Raw genomic sequence first — 19,609 nt, forward strand, 5'->3', positions numbered from 1 at the left:
ATGGCAATGGCTGGATATTAAACCTGCTAAGCTGTAAATGGTGGATCTTGGCCAGTCTCTGGGGGTAAAAGATAGCAACGAAGAAGGCTGTTTCCGTCTCCACTTCTCCTGAGCTTCCATTTCACCTGAGGAGAACTAACAAGCTGAGGGCAATGGTGCAAATCAAATCACCAAGGCAACAGGGCCAAATTCATTGCCAAGACTGCAGAACGGGAAGAGGCCCTGAACCCTGACTTTTGGATTCCTGGGCGCGCAAAGCAGGCCTTGATCAGCTGGCTGTCTACTGGGTTCTTCTCTGCCTTGGTCACTGTGTTCTGGCTTGCGCCCCAAGCCATTGTTCTTTAAACAAAATTGTGAACTGCTAACAGTTTTGTTTAAAAGTCTATAAAATGGTAACCACATTGTTACATCTCTCTGGAGCATCTCAAACAAAATGTGGTTCAAATTTCTTTCTTTTTTTTTTTTTTTTAAAGAAGCTTGGAGTTCTTGGATAAACAAATAAGGACAACTGATGCAATTAATGGGCTTTATGTGACCACAGCTATGTCATCTTAGTCTGTTTCTTGCTTTGGGCAGTGGTCAGGGTGAGCTTTCCAGCGAAGGGGCCTCTGGCCATCTAGATGCTTTGCCTGAACAAGCTTCTACATGGCTCCTACTCTGCAACTTGGCATAATTCCTGAGGAGGGGGGATTGTGGAGGGCAACCTTCCCTGTAGCCTGCCTTCTTCTCCCTCCTACCGACCAACCCAAACACACATAGATGACAGTTATCTTCATTCCAGGAAAATGAGAAGCCACCCCTTCCCCCTCAGAGAAAGGCTAGGAGCCCCACCTTGGTGAAGTGGTCTCTGGGCCTATGGGCAAATGAGGGGTTCAAGTGGATGCTTCTGCTGGCTGAAACCTCTGCACTGATGCTATTGAGAATCTTGGCAGCAGGGCTTCAAACCAGTTCTTCAAACCAGCTCAGTTATGGCTGAGGAAGCAAAACCAGAAGAGACCTGAATTTTTAAAATTTGGTTCAACTGAAACAATAACCAGAACAGGAAAAATTACCAGTTGAAGCCCTGCTAGAAACCTAATGTCCCTCTTGGAAAACAAGGGCAGCATATGCGTTGCATAGCAACCAAATCTCTTACCTCTCAGCTTTTAAGCAGAGTCAAAACAACGGTGTTCTACTCAACGACAGTGACACAAGTGCTGTGCTCTGAATGTGTGTCACTCTCCACAGTCCCACCAATAACCCAATCTCACACACCAGGTTCTGAAAGGGCTTGTTATGCCCCTTCCGAGTCCCCCCTTCCAGGGCTTCGGCTAGTAATCTCTCCTGGCCTGGTTATCGTACCAGATCACCCCACTCGTAAACATTCAGATTTGTTCCCGTTTCATTTCATCGGCTTTGACTAAACTGGTTCAAATCGATTAGAAGACCTGCTTGGCAGAGCAGCGCTCATAGTTCTTATTTACAGGGGTTGATCCTTACATAAAAATCAGCTGTTCATTAATAACGCCTCCAGTATACAGGGTATAAAGGCCTTTCCCTTCGGGCTAGAACAGAGAGATCCACCTTAACGCAGCAATTTGTTACCTGAACAGACACGCTCATTGCAAGGCCAGGCAGGCGAAACGTAAACGTTTTCCCATTTGAATTCCCAGGGGGCAGTTTGTAATAGCCACTGGCAGTGACTGCTCTAGGGCTTCTAATACAGAGCACGTGGCAGCCAGCATGCACTGCCCCACCTCAACTCTGACCAGTTACTTCTCACACCTCCTTTCCTGCTCGACCCTCAGAGTGGGTGCTGTTACCTGCCCAATGAAGTCCTCCAACTTCCTCATGGGAAGCCTGATTCAAGATCTGAGGAACAAACTCTAAAGACCATGGATCTTCATTCATTCAGAGGGGCTCATGCTTAGAGTAGATTTTGCAAAAATTAAAATGGCTATGTTGTCACTGGTTTGGTTCCATGCCAACAGCAAGCCTTCAGAGCGGAGCAGCTTTGCCCAAACCCCCTGCTCTGCTCAGGATCTGTGCTTCCGTGTGTTTCTGGCTTTCTCTCTGCCGTTCTGAACTGCAGCTTTCTCCATGGTCTGAGTTAACAGTACCAGCTGCCGTCAAGTTGATTCCTATTCACGGCGGCCCCAGGTGGGTCAGAGTACCACTGTGCTCGATAGGGTTTTCTTTTTTAATTTATTTTATCTTTTGTAGTTGTTGAGAATATGCATGGTAGAACACACACCAATTCAACAATTTCTACATGTATGATTCAGTGACACCGATTCCATTCTTCGAGTGGTGCAACCATTCTCACCCTCTTTTTTCTGAATTGTTCCTCCCCATTAACATAAACTCACAGCCCCTAAGTTCCTATCTAATCTTTCAAGTTGCTGTTGTCAATTTCATCCCATACCGATAGTTCTTAATTTAGCACAATGCTCAAAGCAGACAGTTTTTACTAGTTAAGCTAAACTATTGTTTGGTTCCGACAGGACTTCAGGGGATATGTTGATTTAAGGTTTAAACATTATCTCAGGGCAACAGTTTCAAGGGATTCATCCAATCTCCATAGCTCCAAAAGGTCTGGATTCCATTGGGTCCATAGGGTTTTCAGTGGCTAATTTTTCAGAAGCAGATCACCAGGCCTTTCTTCCAAGGCGTCTCTGGATGGACTCGAACCTCCAACCTTTGGTTAGCAGCCAAGCACCTCTGTTTGCACTACCCAGGGGACTCCATGGTCTGAGCAGGCTCCTCTTTAAGGGCCACTTATGTGGTAAGACATCAAATCACCAGTTAGTTCCCTTTTAAAGACTTGTGGCCTAGGATCACAGGATGTACAGGAATGTGCATAAGCTAGGAAGGTATTTTACCAAGTCTAGATCCACGCGCCCACAATTAGATGGTCTGCTTCCTTTTTACAGAAGTCGGCATCCTAAGCCTCAGCCGTGTACATTTTCTTCCTCACCGTGTGGCCAGGATCAGAGTGGCATTACACTGCTTTTCCCTTTGAACTGCCCTTGCCAATTCGCTCTGCCCTGGCAAGGCTTGGAGGTAGGTGGAAAGGCTATTTTTGATGAGAGGGCTTAGCAACATTCCCCAAACAGAAAATCTCTTTCCTACAGACTCAAAGCACTATAGAACACTCTCAACATAATATAGTCCCTGATCTCAGCAGAAGGAGAAAGCTGGCTTTTCCAAGTTGCCATCTTTGGTAGTAAAAATAAATTGCTGAGGAATCCAGAGGAATCATTCAGTCACCGAGGACAGCAGTGTGGGGACACAGAATGGAATCGGCACTGTCCTTGCCCTTGAGGGGTTATTGGTTTAGGAGAGGAGGTAGAAAGAATCTAAAAACTATGAAAACGGTATGGAATATGAAAAGTGCCACAAAAGAGGTACAGATGCAGTACAGATATGACTCAAAGAAAAAAGAAAGCTCACACCTGTGGAGAAGCAGAAATCATATTTACAAGGATCCTGTTTTTCCCTTGAGCTTCCTAGGCTAAGTGAAGACTTAAGGCTATTCCCGCTTCTCGTCCTTACCATCTTTCTGAGGACATTCATTTATCCTCTCACCACCCCAAGTCCTCCTGTGATGGACTGGGTTACACAGCACATGTGTCACTCTGAAGGGCCTGTTCATCTTTACCACAATCAAGAAGCCCATTGGCGGCACTTCACAGAAAGCTAGGCTGTGGCTGTCACAATTTTACTTCAGTTGCTCACCCTTTGCCTTTTCTTTGCTTCTCACCTGACCCTGTCTCACCTGAGGCTACTCTCACCCTGCTGCAGAGCTAGGCTGCTCCTTGGAGACACCCAAACCTGCTCCTAGAGAAGCACACGGTCTGGCCTGTGCACTTGGCCAAGCACTGCCTCTCCTGTGGGCTGCTATTTCAGCTGTACCTTTAACTGTCTCTTAGTCCCTTTTTTTTTTTTTTTTTTTAGGAAAGGCGAGTAGGATATTAGCTGTATCTGGATGATGGGGAAGTAAAAAAATATTTCCTTTCCCAGTCAGTCTCTCTGTAACACTGTCTCGGACAGTAACCAGTGCCTGCCACCCAGGACAGGCTAATACCTGTGTTTGCTTTTCACCACAGTCTAACGAGAATTCCAATCTGCACCACACAGCTCCAAAGGCCCCCCAGAAAAAGACTGAAATGCCCTCAAACCTAGCTCCCACCCTAAATGCAAGTGAGAGGCCAGTGTCACCCCATACTTCCTCCTCTACTCACCATGTTCCTGGGTGAAAAGACTGACGACTGACACCTCAGAAAGCTAAGCCTCTCTGCCAGGAATGGAAGAGCCAGGAATAGCTGAGCTTCTACGTCAGCTGCCCAGGAGAATGTTCTGGAAGACACCAGGACACCTTCTCACAGCGCTCCAGCTGAGCTTGGGGCAAGACAGTTGCTAACCTCACGCGGCCTGAGACTCCACCAGAGACCGTGATGAGTGCAGTCCTCAAAGCCTTGTCATTCTCAGCCACCAGCAAAAATGCAAGAGTCTCTGGCCAACCATCCTCTCACCTCTTGTATTTTCATTCGCATGTAACTTTGCTTTTTCCCTCGGATTCTCCTTTCCTCTCTGACCCCCCTCCAAATCTTCCCCATGGTGCTCTATGAATCTCTCTGAAGACATGGGGAACAGTGGAAAGACAGGGCTTTACAGTCAGGCAGATCTGGGTTAGATGATTATAATATTAACTCACTGTGTGACCCTAATGGGAGCCTGGTGGCTCAGTGGTTAAAAGCTCAGGCTGCTAACCAAAAGGTCGACAGTTCAAATCCACCAGCCACTCCTGGAAACGCTATGGTGCAGTTCTACTCTGTCCTATAGGGTCGCTACGAATTGGAATTGACTTAATGGCAATGAGTTTAATTTGGTTTTTATGAGTGTGACCCTAATTAATGTATGTGGCCTCTCTGTGTCTTATGCCTTCATCTGTAAAATTCTGACAGTAATTGCTTCAAATGGCTCCTGTGAGGATGAAATGTATACAGTCAAGTACAGTACCTGGCACATTGTAGGTGCTCAATAAAGGACGTAGGCTCTTACTGGAGCCTCCTCCATCCTCATCCTTTCACCTCTTGTTGTCAAAGGACCTGCATCCTCTCAGCCTCCCAAGAGGTGGCTGCTCAAGCTCCCACAGCCCAGGCACCAAGCCCGGGGTAGCACCATCATTCTCCCATCCCACAGGCTGCTTCCAGGCCTTTCCTCCCATTCTCCTGGCAAAACTCCTCCTCCCTTAAAGCTTGTGCCATCATCTGCCCACGTCGCACTTGACTAGTTCCCAGTTCTGCCACTTTATTTAATAAGGATTTTGGCAACTAGGTCAAATTTCTCTTTTTTGCTAATTCCCGCCCTGTTGTAGGCAGTCTCACCTTGCATGTGGATGACCTATACGACAATCTGGTTCCAGAGTTACTCAGCTCCAAAACCCTCATGGACCTCCTACCTCAGCAATCCAGAACTTTCCACCTCTGCACATCTTTGAGACTCTACTTAAGTGGCTCATGCGTCGGTCCCTCCTTGGTGAGCTGTTGGCTGTCCAATGCTAGCGACCGTATCTTATGTAATTTTTTTATCCTCATCTCTAGACAGTGTCTGGCACACAGTAGGTATTTAACAAACATTTATGGAATGAAGACGAACAAGGTGCATTTGTACAGTTTCTTGGGCCTGACAATATGCTTTTCTACCCATTATCTTATTTGATTACCACCTTGGGGAGGTGGGAACATTATTACTATCTCCCTGTGTAAATATGGAAATGAGGGTCAGAAAGGTTAAGTGACTTACTGAAAGTTAAAGGGTTAGAAGCGCAGAGGAGAACAAACACTCACCTGTTACATCACCCTGAGGCCAGGCTGAGTGTTTCCTATCATCGCAGCTGCAGGACCAGCCCTCTCCTCCCTACTCTCCTTACCCTTGTTCTCATGAAAACTTAACTTTTTTTTGAAAGACCACAGCTTACTCAGTTTCTGCACTTAAGAACAGTTCTGAGAGGATTACGCACCTCTGTGCTCCCCAGGGTCTCCTGCCCTCAAGACTGCACATTAAACTCTCAGGATCTTCGTAAAACAACCATGTAATTTAATACTTGATCGCCTGTGGTGTGAGTGCTAAGATGACACATGCTCAGCCTCCTGCCCACATTACGGAGATTTCAAAACTGGAAAATGCAGAAACTCAATAGTGCATTCTCTGATTAATTCAATCTTGCATTTAAGCTTCCTCATAAGGCCCATGGGATGACAGCTCAAAACTCCTCTGGGTTACCGATGATAAACGATCACTGGCGGAAATTTGAAGACGCCCTTTGAATACACAAAGATGAGTTCTGCATTTGCCAAAGCAGAAGCTGCCTTTTGAACCACTCCACTGCACGTTCCATACATAGCTGAATTCAGCACGATCTTACCTGGAATCTGATTTGCAATCCCCAACCGAGCCGTATCTAGTTTCAGGCAACAAATGAAAAGTCTTTCTCATCTGGGTCATCTGTGACCACTGAAATGTTTTCCGACTTTAAGGAAGCCATTTTAAAAAAGAGATTCTAGCTAATGATTTGTTTTCGCGGTAAGTTTCAATCTCTGTATGTGGCAATGGTTTCTGTGAAATTCAGCCTTGTTTAGGAAGGCCCAGATGTGCCAGTCAGTGAGGGATACAATGTTTTCAAGGTTGCAGCTGCCTATACTCCAGCGGGGAAGAAAGTTAAGCAACAAAATCCACACTATCGGACAGCTTCCTTTGCAGGCATAGATATCAACTGGCAGCAAGAGATTATGTAACTGGAGCCAAAGTGAAGTTATTGCTAATAAGAATAAATAACAGTGATGATAATGATTGCTAATATTTATTGAGCGCTTGCTACATGCCAAATATTATCTAGATCTTTAAAACTATTAACTTATTAAAATACTATGAGGTAGGTATTTTAATCACCAAGCCTGAGAGGCTCAGTAACTTGCCCAAGGTCAAAGGGCTAGTTAAGTGGTAGAGCTGGAATTTCTGACCCTAAAGTGCAAGGCTTGTTCCATTATGCCTCAGTTATCACCTTCACACACAAGCATATCATCACAAACAAAAGTACCACTTTATTTTTTTTATTGTATGGATTGAACTCTGTCCCCTAAAAAGATAAGTGGAAGTCCTACTGCTGGTACCCGTGACTGTGATCCTGCTTGGAAATCGGGTCTTTGAAGATGTTTTCAGTGGAGTTGGGTGTGTCCTAATCCAATATGAGTGGTGTTGATATAAAAGAGAAGAGACACAGAGGCAGGACAGACATGTGAAGACAGAGGTGGAGGTTAGTTATTTATCTAAAAGCCAAGGAGCACCCAGAATCACTAGCCGTCACCAGAAGCCAGGAGAGAGGCATGAAACAGGTTCTCCCCAGAGCCCCTTGGTTTGGGATACCTAGCCTACCGAACTGAGACAATAAATTTCCACCCTTATAAGCCACCGCATTTGTGGTACTTAGTTATGGCAGTCCTAGGACACTAACACATCTATGGTTAGTGTGAATCTGCTGCCTGTTGATGGGCTCATGGTGGGCTTTCAGCCAGCTATGTGCAATCAGCGCAGAAGTCAATGGCTTAACAATAACAAATTACAGCACAGCCAAGAGTCAAGGAGTCACCGACTTACGGTTTTGCCGCTATGCTGGCTTTACAAGAATCTTCCAGTGGCAATGTAGTGTGCCTTTCTAAAAATTAAAAATTATTATTACCTGGACTAATAGGCTGTTGATACTACTCATAAAAAATGTAATATATCCATTGCAGCTTGGAAAGCCGTATCTTAGCTGAATGTTTTGTTGCTATTGAAGCCCAATCCTGCATTGGTAAAAATGTAAAAACCACGTCTTTGTGACATTTACTGAATAACCAAGAAAATTCAAAGCCAGAATAATTACACAGTCATTAGGTGTCTGTTTTTATAAGGCAATAACACTGGGTCCATCTAACACACACACACACACACACACACACACACACACACACACACACGACATAGCTATGACAATCCTTCCATCCTTCCACAAGATGTCCTTCAGCAAGTAAATGGTTAAACAAACTGTGGAACAGCCATACCATGGAATAAAAAATAACAAACGATTGATATACTCAACAGTCTAGATCAACATCTGGAGAATTATACTGAATGAAAAAAGCCAATCCCTAAAGGTTATATACTGTCTAATTCTATTTACACATTTTAAAAATGACAAAATTATAGAAATGGAGAACAGATCAGTGGCTGCCAGAGGTTAAGAAGGGGGTGGGGGGACGGAAGGGAACTAGGTATGGCGTAAAAGGGAAACGGGGGATCCCCGCGGTGTTGGAAACATTCTGTATCTTGACTGCAGCGATGTCCATATCCTAGTTGTGATATTGTACTGTAAGTGTTGCAATATTTCTCACTAGTGTATGAATCTACAATTATCTCAAAATAAAACGTTTAACTAAAAAAAGGAAGAAGTAAGAAGATATGTTTATCCTTTGGCAGAGAGAATCTGTGCCTTCTATTTTCTTCTTTTGGATTATCGGAATTTTTCTACAAAGAACATGTAGTGTTTGGGTAATTTAAAAGTTATTTATGTAAGAGGAGAAAGAAGTCATCTCTAAGTGCAGAACTAAGCTCTAATGACATAAACTGAACTCCTGACACGCGGCTATGTGTTAGGCCAGGGCCCCGTCTTGACTTTGAGATTATAAGTGGCCTGGTGGCTAGTGTGGAGATTCTGTTCAAAAAGCGCTATCCCTTCTTTTTCAAGTTCACACTTCAGTTTTTTCTGTTCTTCTTATTTCTTAGTTATCTAGTGCCGTCTAATCTCTTAAGGTACTTAGGAAACCTCACGGATTCCCAATTTAGGGGACTTTTAGCACCAGGCTGAATCCATACAAAGAGAAAGTTACATATATCCAGGAGAATAACACATTTACGGATAGCCAAACTGAATGATATCTGACAAGAAAATCCCAGCAGTTACATCTGGCGTGAACACTGTCTTACAAGAAAAATGGAATCATGATTCTAACTCTGAGGTAATGAATTTTTCTGATGCTTAGTCACTGAATTCTAAAAGGATGCTAAATGCAGGTAGACATGACCTAAGGACAAAGTAGGAACTCAGAGTGGCTACAAATAATTCTTTCTGAAGGATGAGCCGAAGAATAATGACAGTAATACCTGTAATAACTTCGATTCATTCAGTGCTTACTGTGTACCAAGAGAGACTTCTAAGAGCTTAACATGTATTGACTCATTTGACCTTCATAACCAGTGGTCTTCAAACAGGGGTACGTGTACTGGGTATGTAAAGACTTTGAAAGGTGTGCACATGAGAGAGCGTTTTAGGGAAATTGGCCTCTAACTTGGAAACCCTGGTAGCATGGTGGTTAAGAGTTACGGCTGCTAACTAAAAGGTCGGCAGTTCGAATCCACCAGGCGCTCCTTGGAAACCGTACAGGGCAGTTCTGCTCCATCCTACAGGGACGCTATGAGTAGAAATCAACTTGACAGCAATGGGTTTGGTTTTTTGGTGTTTAGACTCTAATCTTAAATTTCATTTGCACTTTTTTTTTCTTCAATTGCCCCAAAACACACCTGCATCCAAATTAATCCTTCTACTTTACTAACAAAAGGCAAACTTCTCACTCAGCACAAATCTTAATATAGTTCATTATCTAATCAAAACCAAACCCATTGCTGTCCAGGTGTTCTAACTCATAGTGACCCTGTAGGACAGAGTAGAACTGCCCCACAGGGTTTCCAAGTAGCAGTTGGTGGATTTGAACTGTCACCCTTTTGGTTAGCAGCTGAGTTCTTAACCACTGCACCAGCAGGGCTCTCTGGTTCATTGTCTAGAGGCACGCAAACTTCTTGGAATCCAAAATACATTATGGCTGAAAAAATGACTGGTTTCAGGGACATGTGCTTTAATCGGGGTACCTTAAACCAGCAAGGGTCCTGTCTTTTCTGCCTTATACCTATGTTTGTTAAGGGTGAAGCCTGGTCAGTGCTGAGATGTTCTGAATTCCGAATTTTACATACTATTTTTATGTTTTCTGGGGATATTAATTTTTTTCAAAATACATAGCTAAAACATATAGATAACTTTTTTTCATGGTTTCTTTTCAATTCTGTGTGTGTTATTCAACAAGGTACATAAAACCTATTTTATTAAATCATATCAACTACTTCAATTATAATCAATCCTCATCTTATTTCATGTTATGGAATACTTATCCTTCTATATATCCTATTAACAAAAATAAACTTTGAAACCTGTAATGAAAACTTTTAGATTCCAACTTAAAAATGTGTGAAGAAGTGTACAGTTTTTCAAAATTCTTTAGGAGCACATGAAAGTACACTTTTTAAGGTCACCACTCATAATCCTATGAGGTAGGTATTAATATTTCCATCCTCATTTGACAGCTGCCGCACAACTGAGGCCCAGAGTGGTTAACCAATTTGCCTTAGAACACACAGCTAGTACGAATCAAAATTAAGATTCTAACCTGAGCAATCTGGCCTCAGAACACAAGCTCTTAACCACCATGGTATAAAATTTCAATTAATATTTATTCAGGCCTGACATGGAATCACAACAACATACCTCTAACTTAGGAGAGGGATTATTGAACAAAGAATTCTGTTGTATGAAAAATGCTGGAAAATGCCTGAAAGCAGGATTTAGCTTGTGCCAAATGACACTGGTTGAAAACTGTTAGTTTTCCAATAGTATTTCTCTTCTCTACCAGTGATGCCAGAGACAGGAACTTAGGACGATCAAGTGGGTTCAAATATAAGGGTTATCTGGAAAATTGAGTAGCCAGTATGCTTTTTAAAGTTGGCACTTAAGTCAGAACATGTTTATACTTCTAGTGACAGAATAATTTATGATGCTGACTACTTGGGAATATGGTAGGAGCCATGTGCTGCCAAGCGTTTAAATATTATCTTTAAAACTGGATGTTCCTGCGTTGTTACACCATTGCCCACACCATACTCCCTCCCTCATAAAGTATGAGCTCTTCCCAGTCAAATTTCCTAAAGCTGATTTATAAAAGCATTTGGCTTGTGCGAGAGAAGAGTGGACATACACACACATACACCTCAAAGGTAGGGTTCCGGGAATGACATTTTCCAAATCACCTTGGGTTAAAATTAATTGTAATCCCATGTTGCCTTGCAAATGTTTAACCTCTGGACCTAGTGCAAGTTTTCTTAAAATATACTTTAGACTACATGGGATGGAATGAAGCAGGCAAGCTCTGGGGAGGACTGGAGACACCACACTCCCTGGGACAGGCCTGCCTTGTCAGCACTGGCATGCCTACCAAAAGCTCCTGGAGAGCGGCGGCCAGAGAAGTTGTGCAACTTCCTCTGGAGAAGAGTTTTCCTTATCATTTGGTGGGCTACGAAGCCCTGGTGGTGCAGCCATTAACTGCTTGGCTGCTAACTGAAAGGTAGGTGGTTCAAACCCACGAGCGGCTCTTCAGGACGAAGATGCGGCAGTCTGCTTCCGGAAAGATTACGTACAGTCTTGGAAACCCTGTGGGGCAGTTCTACCCAGTCCTATAGGGTCACCATGAGTCAGAGTTGACTTGGTAGGGATGGGTTTTCATTCCTCCCTTTGACTTAACTCATGCTTAAAGTGAGGCAGGGGCTAGGCAATGGGCAGTGCTAGTGAGATCATGACCGTGACCCAGGGCATCTGCGTGGCTTTGGAAAGACTGAGGTGGCTGGTGCAGAGAAAGAGCCCTGGCAGGGCACCCAGGAACAGCTTTACAACCTACCAGCTGGGAGGATCTAGGCAAGTCACATATCTAATGGCCTCGTCTTGCTCTAAAAGTCTATGACTTGGAAAATCTGAGGTGGAACTGCTTTCTCTAAATTTATTAGAAAATGTTACAAGGTAGAGGAATAACCTCTTCCTTGAAAAACCACGATCAGCATGACTGAATCCCATGCTTGTATTCCCAGCTACATGTTTCCAAAAGGTGTTTTCAATGATTTTCAGTGAGCTAATGTTCCCTTGACTATATTAAAGACTTAGAAGAGTAGGACAATTACATGTGAAGCTTGAAGGAAACAACAGCAAAACATCTGCAACAACTGACCAGTGCAGACAAAGGCCTCTCTGCCCTGGGCTTTTCTAGAAGTGGGGTTCACGGAGTGCCTCCCAGTCCAAGGAGCTGCCCTGGAGCAAGCCCTCCATGGAAAGCTCCAGGAGGCAACCACAAAAATGGAATAGCTGAGCCAGGAACTTTGAGAAAATGTGAATAAGGCTTTATGTGGCTACATACACTGCTACTTCTATTATGAGAAAAGCTGGCTGGTTTTAGGGTGGCTTTTTATGGGATAGGGAAGATAAGTGTGTGAGTTCCACCTCCCACCTCTAAATGTGTTTAGAACTGAACAGAATCTTAGAGATCACCTAACGTAATCCCTATATTTCACAGCCAAGGAAATGTGAAATGAAAGATGAGATGACTTGCTCCAGGTCACCTAGCTAGGAGGTGGCAAAATGGAGACGAGAATATAGCTGTTCCTATCGCAACGTGCTATTTAAAAAGTCTGTAATCTTCCTCAGTTATTTATTGGGGGGGGGGGGGTCTTCTCTTCAAGATTACTAAGGAACAATGGGTGATTATGCAAGTGCCTAATGAGGTTGGTATTTATATTATACTACTTCCATAGAGAGGTTATGTTTTCCCTCAAAGGTAAGGCATCAGCAAAAACGATTTAGTCATAGAATACCATATAAAGAACCAATGCCAATTATGAAGAATCGATGCGTTTGAACTGAGGTGTTGATGAAGAATATTGAATATACCCTGGACTGCCAAAAAGAATGAACAAACCAGTCTCAGAAGAAATACAACCAGAATGCTCCTTAGAAGCAAGGATGGCAAGACTTCGGCTAGCTTACTTTGCAATCAATTGTATTTTTTATTTAATTCCTTGACCAAACCGTTGCCATGGAGTCAATTCCTAGGTTACTTTGGATACATCAACGACAATAACCAATTGCTAGAAAAGAACATCATGGCTGGTAAAGTGAACGGTCTGTGAAAACCAGAGAAACCCTCAATGAGATGGCTTGACACAATAACTGTAACAATGGACTCAAACATACCAACATTCATGAAGATGGCACAAGACGGGACAACATTTCATTCTATTGTATATACTGTTGGCAGGATTGATGGCAACTCACAACAATAACGGTTCCACTCTATCAAACTAAGGCATGACTATTTCTGAAATGTTTTCTGCTTGATAAACTTTCTGCTCAAAATGAGGGTCTAACCTATAGAAAATGGAGAAAAACCTATCTCCATCTGTCTACTCTTTAAGGCTTTTTGTTAAGTTAATCCCTTACTTGTATAAAGTTAGTGAAACTGAAGAAGAAATTTAATTTGGGGAAATTAGCCAGTATTATCGAGTAGAAAAAAAAAACTGGAGAACCAAGTAAATTTCCTGGATAGTTTAGCTTGTGCATATGCATATAGAAGCATTAGGAAAATGTAAATGAATCCTAAATAATCATTCTTTTAAGGGCAAATATATTCACAGAATTGGAAAGCAAATCAATACAATTTCTAAATTTCTTTCAGCTATTGAAAACAAGGCCTAGACATTGGAATGTAGTAGCAAAATAGGCATGTCTACATGGCACCGGCTTTTCTGGGTTACAGCTCTAAAGTTAACTACGTTAGATGCATTTTTAATCTGGGATACTTTACTCTCAGAGAAATGAATAAAATGATCCTCTATGGTACTTTCTGGAGCCTTGGTGGTGCAGTGGAAGAGCTTGGCTGCTAAACAAAAGGCTGGCAGTTTGAATCCACCAGCCGCTCCTTGGAAACCCTATGGGGCAGTTCTACTCTGTCCTATAGGGTCTCTATGAGTCAGAATTGACTCGATGGCAACGGGTTTGGTTTGGTTGTGATACTTTCTAACGTTGATGCTTTAGGGAGCAACAGTTAGAGAAACTTTCTTATTTCATCCAAAATTACTTTCTCTCAGGACAGTGTAAACCATGATTGATTCATGTGCATGTGAACAGTGACTTAATTGGTGCTTTTAAAAAAATTTCTGAGTCAGAGGGCAAAACAAATAAGCAATGTTTAAATCACAAAAGGGGAAAAAAAGACCTCATTTAATAAATACTTCATGGGGAAAAGAAACTGGTTCCATATTGTAGTAAATTAAGAGATTTTATAAAAAGTGGGTCAGATGGAGAAGAAAAATAGGAAGAAAAAATTCTCAGGCAAAAAAAGGACATGAACATGTAAGTCAGGGCTAGAAAGAGCAACAGGAGACTAAAAAAACCCAGTGCCGTCCAGTGGGAGAGAATGAACGGGGAAAGAGAGAGAAAAGTGTAAAGACGGTGAGAAAAGGAAGCCCCAAACTTGATGGCCATGTAAGACTTTGGGAAAATGAGTGAGTTTCAACATGTTTTAAAAAATGTGACTGTGTTCTTGCCAATTTATTATGAAACATCAATGTTTAAAATATTTATTTTCCACAAGTGTATAAGGGGAAGATTTAGGTTTTAGAAACTTATTTTGCAACCAGAAAAGTATCAGCCCACTTATTAGCCAAGCTTTGATGTATTTCCTTTGACAGTAAGAACTTACTCCACTGCAATACTTTTATTTTTGACAGATCACGATGCCTTCATTCCATAATGTCTAAAGGTTACGCTGGAAATCTAGTCATTTCAGATAGGAACCTTTTTTTTCCATATGAACTCAGGCTTTTGATCTGGCTCAGGGATGGTCAGGGAACACACATAACGAGAACCTCTCCCCTTCATGGCCTCCTCCATCCCAACAAGCTCCACGCAAAAGACAAAGTGCACTTTCAAAACCTATAGATATACTGAAAAACAAACAAAACAAAACAAAAAAACACCCTGAAACTTCTAGTTGAAAACTAGGAGTAAATCTCTGTGACCTTTGGTTAGGCAAAGATTTTTTAGGTATGATACCAAAAGCTTAATCCATAAAAGAAAACATTGATAAATTGAATTTGATCAAAATTAAAAACTTCTCCTCTGCAGAAGACATTGTTAAGAGAATGAAAAAGCAAGCCACAGACTTGGAAAAAAAACTTTGCAAATCATGTATTCAACAAAAGATTTGTATCCAGGATATAAGGAAACCTCAAAATTCAATAATAAGAAAACAAGCAATTCATTTTAAAAAATGAGCAAAAGATGTGAACAGATGTTTCACTGAAGAATATACATGATTACAAGTAAGTACATCATTTTTTTCACATCATTAGTCACTGGGGAAACGCAAATTAAAACCACAAGGAGATACCACTATTGTTCTAGAACGGCTAAAAAACAAGAGAAAAGAAAACACTCCCCCCGCCCCCCCCCAACAAACAAATAAGCAATCAAACAAAAACACTGACAATATGAACTGCTGGTGAAGATGTGCAGCAAATGGAATTTTTATATGCTGCTGGTGAAAATTTAAAATGGTATAGGTACTTTGGAAAACAGTTTGTCATTTCCTTATAAAGTTGGCATTAACCATAAAGCCCAGCAATCCCACCCCTAGAGAAATACCCAAAAGAAATAAAAACTTACATTCACCTAAAAACCTGTACATGAACATTTACAATGGCTTTATTCCTAATTGCCCAAAACAGGAAACAACTCACTAGATAACTAAGACATAAATGATAAAAATAGAGATGAGTGGGACCAGGTTTTTGCTCCACACAGTATTAGAGAAAGAAGAGGCAGCTGAGTCTAAGGTGTTTTCCAGTGGCAGCACTAGAAATGATATAATCAATGATGTTGATATTCAGAAAAGCAAAATTAACTCTGTGCCTATTCCGTCCATTTCATCTGTGGTACTGACAATGACTGATTCATTCCACTAATCAGCTCAGTAGGTTAACTACCTGATGAATAAAATGAAGCAGCCAAGTGGCAGGTCCAAGATTCTCTACTACTGCCGGAAAGGAAAAGCAACTTTGGTACATGCTCGATGCAAGTTTGCTGCATAAAGTACACATTCATTTCATTAAAAGTTTTTTTTTTTACCTGGAGGAAACCAAATGTCAAGCTTAGTTCTCTAACACGAATCATATTCTATCCAAACGCAGATGTACTTTTAAAGTATAGTAGCCACTATAACCGACGACTGCCCTGACAGGGAGCACAACAGAGGACCCCTGAGGGAGCAGGAGAGCAGTGGGATGCAGACCCCAAATTCTCATCAAAAGACCAGACTTCATGGTCTGAGTTGGACTAGAGGGACCCTGGTGGTCGTGGCCCCCAGACCTTCTCAAACCCAACTCTTCAGACAGGGATGGGACTGGACAATGGGATAGAAAATGATGTTGGTGAAGAATGAACTTCTTGGATCAAGCAGACACATGAGACTATGTTGGCAACTCCTAGCTGGAGGGGAGATGAGAAGGCAGAGGGGGTCAGAAGCTGGTGGAATGGACACAAAAAGAGAGAGGGGAGGGAAGGAGTGTGCTGTCTCATTAGGGGGAGAGCAATTAGGAGTACATAGCAAGGTGTATATAAATTTTTGTATGAGAGACTGACTTGATTTGTAAATTTTCACTTAAAGCACAAAATTAAAAAAAAAAAAAAAAAGAATAGTAGCCACTTGATTAACTTGTCCGGTGACTAAACTCATGACCCTCTATATTAAAAGTGATGACCTATATGCCAAATGGAGCCCTGGTGGCACACTGATTAAGCACTCTGGCTGCTAACCAAAAGGTCGACAGTTCCAACCCACTGGCTGCTCTGTGGGAGAAAGATGTCTGCTTCCGAAAAGGTTTACAGCCTTGGAAACTCTATGGGGCAGTTCTACTCTGAGTCAGAATCGACTTGACAGTAACGGGTTTTTGGGTTTTGGATATGCCAAAGAATCTAACCCAGAGCTAAGTTATCCATTAAAATCCAGCTTCATGAAAAAATAACCTCCTTCTTTTCTGCTTTTTTTTTTTTTTTTTTTCCTGCTAGTGGAGGTCTCCAGGGAAACACCAAGTGAATAAAAGACATATGTAACTTATCTGATCATTTAGGAAGAGGTTGTCAACATGCATACCTCTGATTCCCAGGGGACAGACAAAAATGACAGAACACTGAGGTGGCCGAAGAATGCTTCAGAAGCTTGTCAGTTGGAGGGAAGGCACTTAGTTCCCTCGTGAGAATTGGAAAGCTTATGCTTGAGAATGTGTTTGCACACACCTTAGGGATGTGCTAAGATAAAGGATGAAAGGCGATCACGGAGAGAGGCATAAGAACAAGTTTTGCTTCTGAGACAAAAGGAGAAATGAATTCTTAAGAGGAAGGAGACATAAAACACCAGCCATCTTGGTGTGAAATAGTCTCAATAATTTATAGTCACACTATGCACTACAACCAACTTTTCTAAAATATTAATGTTCTCTTCAGGCTGACCACGGGTATCAACCTAGCTGCACAGTAAAATCACTTCAAACTCTTCTGAAACATCTGCATCCCCAGTGATTCTAATTCAGTCTATTGGGGTTGTGTCCTGGCATCAATAGTCTTCAAGTTCCTTTTGTGATTCTATTGAGTAGCCAGGGGTGTGAACAGTTGCTTTAGGGGATAGGATTTAGCCGAGAAGCATTAGCTGAGACAAAAAAAAAAAAAAAAAAAATTTTTTTTTTCCACCATACTGCACTCCTTGGAAACTCTATGGGGCAGCTCTACTCTGTTCTGTAGGGTCACTATAAGTCAGAATCGACTCGACAGCAATGAGTTTTTTTACAATGTTAGATACTTAAACCTAAACCAAATCCAACCCACTACCGTAGAGTCAATTCCAACACATATCAACCCTATAGGGCAGAGCAGAACTGCTCCATAGCATTTCCAAGGCTGTAAATCTTTACAGAAGCTGATTACCACATCTTTCACCTTTTGGTTAGCAGCTGAGTGCTTTAACTACTGCAGCACCAAGGCTCCTTAGATACCTGAAAACCAAAAAAACCAAACCGTTTGCTGTCAAGTCGATTCTGACTCATAGCGACCCTGTAGGACAGAGTAGAACTGCCCCATATGGTTTCCAAGGAGCGCCTGCTGGATTCAAAGTGCCAACCTTTTGGTTAGCAGCTGTAGCTCTTAACCACTAGGCCACCAGGGTTTCCAACTGTGCCTCTAAGGCTCCCAAATTCAAAAAGGAAGATATGCACCTCTGAGATGATAATATGATCCACCTAAAATCTACATTTTGATTTATAAATGTTCTGTTTTCATCTGACATTTTAGAAACACATGTGAGTGGGGAGTGAGGTCCACCTGTATAAGCACATGCTTATGTTTATACGTAGGTGGTGATTCTCTAACTTAGGATTATATGGTCAAATATGTTGTGTAAAACCAAACAAATTCCTGTTTATAAAGCTCTCGTGAAGACGCAGTGACCATAAGGTTCCTACTTCCCATAATGCCACACTGCCTTCCAATTTTTAGTGAGTGTTCCCTTTAAAGGAACCACTGAGTCCTTGAAAGGCTTTACTTGTTCTCTTTGAGTTCCTCTGTATATCTCAAAGTGAGCCCAAAATGCAAATTTGTAAACAGCCTTGATTAAATTTCATATTTTGGCCCAAATTAACCAATTTGGTTGGCCTGAGCTTACAAATATTTACTTACTTTTGAATGTGTAGCATGAAAAAAAATCTCTACCCAAAGGGGTAGTAAAAAATAGCAGGTGGGCAACTAATGGGGCCTTTTGAAATGATCCATTCAAAAGGTTGGCATTAAGGCTATTTACACATGTACATGAGATAACGCTGTGGAGGCTGTGGTTAACTCTGGTACAAAGGCAGAATCTAGAAGCCGAGGCATGCAAATGAGGTGGGCCACAAGGCCCAAGGTTTGCCTTTAAAACGGAGCCCCTTTCTGCTGGCATGAGGGTAGCGGAGTAACTAGAGTCTTAACACAAGCATTGTCATTATTTTATGAAAGGAATAACACAACTTAACTATGACCTGGTGAACTGTTCTTTGTAAACCAGTTGTCAGCTTCAGGATCCATCATTTTTATTTTGATAATTAGGTACATAACCTTATTACTTTTGATCAAAAGCTACTGTAGAACTTCTATGGCAAGAACCAAAGAAATGGTCATCTTCAAAAATTTGTATGAAGTTGCAAACACAACTCGGTTAAGACTGATTATTCTGGTACCTTTTTTTAATGTGACAATAAATATAGACATCATATTTCGAAGTAAATAAAGAGGCAGGCTTCTAAGCAAATAATATTTGCTTCTTAGCAAAAAAAAAAAAAAGCATTTGTTTTTAATGGCATTAACCAAACCAAACCCACTGCTGTCGAATCGATAGTGACTCATAGTGACCCCGTAGGGTTTCCAAGTCTGTAAATCTCTATGGAAGCAGATTGACACATCTTTCTCCCCAGGAACAACTGGTGGTTTTGAACCGCCAACAACTGTTAGCAGTTGGTGGCTTTAACCACTGTGTCACCAGGGGTCCTTGTCATTAGGGACAGGAAACACCTAATCAGGGAGGAAAAAAAAAGTCACAGTGATTGTGGTTGTTTAAAGCAGTGGTTCTCGGATTTTGCC

General features: G+C 41.9%; 2 protein-coding genes across 5 annotated transcripts in view; one reads left to right on the forward strand and one right to left on the reverse strand.

The window, feature by feature from the left end:
• CMSS1 (cms1 ribosomal small subunit homolog) overlaps nt 1-19,609 on the reverse strand; it is a 418,629-nt gene that overhangs the window by 92,433 nt on the left and 306,587 nt on the right. Inside the window, exon 1 of one of the 4 annotated variants that reach the window (XM_023559043.2) lies at nt 6,410-7,939. The exons of 2 other annotated variants lie outside the window; for them this stretch is intronic. The gene's annotated coding sequence lies outside the window, so the exon portion shown is untranslated. Of the gene's footprint in view, nt 1-831; nt 3,917-6,409; nt 7,940-19,609 lie in introns of those variants that run through there. One more of the 4 variants, XM_064273053.1, reaches the window with a different exon arrangement.
• Nucleotides 1-19,609, forward strand: part of LOC100673611 (filamin A-interacting protein 1-like) — a 227,999-nt gene that overhangs the window by 16,176 nt on the left and 192,214 nt on the right. The gene's annotated exons all lie outside the window — the stretch shown is intronic.

The sequence above is a fragment of the Loxodonta africana genome, chromosome 20 (assembly GCF_030014295.1).
Source record: "Loxodonta africana isolate mLoxAfr1 chromosome 20, mLoxAfr1.hap2, whole genome shotgun sequence".
Taxonomy (NCBI): Eukaryota; Metazoa; Chordata; class Mammalia; order Proboscidea; family Elephantidae; genus Loxodonta; species Loxodonta africana.